This window comes from Vanacampus margaritifer, chromosome 3, assembly GCF_051991255.1.
Source record: "Vanacampus margaritifer isolate UIUO_Vmar chromosome 3, RoL_Vmar_1.0, whole genome shotgun sequence".
Lineage (NCBI taxonomy): Eukaryota > Metazoa > Chordata > Actinopteri > Syngnathiformes > Syngnathidae > Vanacampus > Vanacampus margaritifer.
The window spans coordinates 19002063-19005364 of NC_135434.1; positions in this window are offsets into that span (position 1 = coordinate 19002063).

A 3302-nucleotide genomic window follows, 5' to 3' on the forward strand; every position below is an offset into this window, starting at 1 on the left:
CGACACTGTGCGCGCGCGATCGTGCGTTTGCGTGTGTGTGTTTACGCGTATTCGTGGTTGTCGGCGCGTGCGTGCCTGCGTGTGCTTGTAATATTCAAGAAGAAGTGTAAAAAACTTTTTCCTCCTAGACACCCATACAAAGTCAAACGTAAGGATGCAAAGGCCACTGTGGCAATCTTTTCCGGCTAGGGTTTGATTTTAAAAAAAAATGCCCGCAATAAATTAAATCCGCGAAGTAGTTAGCTTTATGTTTTAAATTTATTATGAATGTTTTTGTCACGGTTGTGTCACGGAGCGGCGTGGTGTCTGTCGAAGTGAGGCGTAGAGGACCCAAAATGCAGGAAGGCAGGAGAACCACGGCAGGAGTGCGGGTTAGACCGTTATGTTTTATTGTACAAACTCAAAATCAAAATGACAGCACAAACTCCGGGGGTGACCGTGACAATGGCAATGATCCCACAAGGGACCGATCACCACCCGGGAATTAAACGCACCCACACCAACTAGGGGATTAGTCACACCTGGGACCAGGCACAAGTGGCTGAGGGCCCGGACTGGCCAGCCCGCGGAAGGGCAGGCATCCACCCAGGACCAATCGGGGCCCTCAACCAAAGCCAGCTCTACCCAGACATGACAGTTTTAAGGCTCTAAAACCCCTCACTATACAGTTTAGATTATTTTTATCATCAAGGCACTTACACTTTCTCACATTCTCAATATTCAAACCTTCGTAAATTTTATAAAATAGGTATTTTAGGTAATTACTGTAAAAAAAAAAAATGCATGCAAAATTTCACACAAAAAAAGATGCGAGACAAGAAGAAAAGTGAAACGCTTTATAGTGAGGGAACACTGTATTTAACATGCAATAAATAACCAAACAATAAAAGATGCTAATACAACTTTTTTCCCCAGGCTATGGAGGTAAATATGGTGCAAAACTAACTTATAAAAAAAATTTGTACCTGTAGAAAAAAGTCTAAATTTTATCTGTAAAAGTCGTGATTTGTACCTGTAAAAAAAATGTGAACCTGTACAAAAAATAATTTTATGTGTAAAAATAATTTGTACCTGTAAAAAAAAAATTTGTATGCGTAAAAAATTTTTTTTAGACTTTTTTCTACAGGTACAACATTTTTTTACAAGTTAGTTTTGCACCATATTTACCTCCATAAATACCAGTAAGTAGAGTACACAACTCTTGAGTAGTCACCGATACAATACCAAGTTGCCTCTAATACATTTGTTACACACACACACACACACACGCACACACACACACGCACACACGCACACACACACACACACACACACAAAACAATGACAGATAATTTAATTGTAATTTAATTTAAATGTTTGCCATCTAGTAGTGAACTATTAAATGCAACAAACTAAGTTAGAAGCACGTACGTTTTGAAGCACGTGCACAACAGTGCCTTCACGTTTGTCTTCTTCGGGTATCCTAGCACAAAGATGGCAGTGAAACATGTCAACTTTCTGTAAGGTGAGGCACGACCCATATCATATAATTAGCAATTAAAAAAAATTACATTGATGTGATAGAAATGGATTTTTGAATATTATTGAAATTTGGGTTTTTAAAATGAATGAATATTAAAAAATCTAAACTTTTTACACACTGTCCCTGGGCGTACATTACACACCCGAGCTCCAAAGTCACCTCTTCTCAATTTGGGAGCATCATTTAATGGCCAATGTTACACTGGGTTTGAAAAGGATGGATGTATCATTCAAGGAATTCTGATTTTGTGCTCATCTAATAACAAGCTTCTCATGTTGTCTGGTATACTGAGATCATATCATTATCCAGTTGAGGCAGATGGCTACCCACGGTCCTTGTTTCTTTCAATATTCCCTTAATTCCGGGGCTCTCTTGGAGGCAAGTGAGCAAGCAAAATGTATACTGTATGTATGGGACACCTCACAGCAAATGTATACAAAAATTCTCTGGGCATCAAAAATGGAGGTTAGGTTACCCTAAGATTTTTATTTTTATTTTTAAAGGAGCGGAAGCCTGGAAATTATCTTTCCTAACTTAGAATTTTTCAATAATGGCTATATTGTGATATATTTAACATAAGAAGAGTGACATGAGGACAATTAGTAATAGCAAAAATCGGTGTATAAATGACCAACATTAGCCAATAGTTCCCCGCCACCCTTGTTGCCCCACTTTTTGGGGGGTTCGTCCACTCAAAAGTTAAAGTTTTGCAGAACTTGAATGGTTTGATTACACTAAATCTATTTTTTATATATACATAGTTACTTAGAAGCTTTATTTTACAGCAACTGAATTATTCTCAGTTACTAACTTATAAATGTTATAAAACCACTGGATTAAGTTAACAGAAGTCCAAACCATAAGTACACTGTGCGTCCTCACGAGAATCCCGGGAATCCTGGAGGCTATCCCAGCTGTCTTTGGGAAGTAGGCGGGGTACACCCTGAACTGGTTGCCAGCCAATCGCAGGGGACACACAGACAATCTAGGGACAATTCAGTGTTCAATTAACATACCATGCTTATTTTTCGGAACGTGGGAGGAAACTGGAGTACCCGGAGAAAACCCACGTAGGAACGTAGAGAACATGCAACCTCCAGCCAGGAAGGCCAAAGGGCCGGATTCAATCTCACAACCTCTGGACTAGGAAGCAGACATGTTAACCATTAACCATGCCGCCTGCTATGAGCATATGTTTATAATCTAACATAAATTATTATTAATTTATTTAAACCAGATAGGAAACTGAGAACAAATTATCATTTACAATGTCAACAATAGAGCTAAAATAAAATTGCAAATAAATAAGTAAAATAAATTATGAAACATCAACTAATTTATGTTTTTAAGTTACCCAAAAACTAGTATAGTTCAATTGAATAATTTGTTTTAAGTTCAAATGACTGAAAGCATACAAAGTTACACCAATTTAAAAAAGTTAAGTTAGTAGTAGTTTCATAAAACTTTGCGTATTTGTATTTTTTGTATTATTTGCAATCGGGTTTACAGTGTGGATGGATAGCCAATAGTTGAACTGATATCCCCCACCCCCCAAAAAATTCTTAACTAAGTGGGGATACACTTCCAATAAGCGTTTTCCATGAAAAACTGCGCTCACCTAAAAATATACAAAAAAATCTTTTTAACAAAATGGACAAAAATCTGAAAGTATAGGTGAATCGGCGGGTGCAGAACCAAGAGCGTGCGGAGGTTGTAGATGGAATAGCAGGAGCAATTGTGGGCAGAACTCACAGGAATAACGAAGCTGTGGATTATGTCT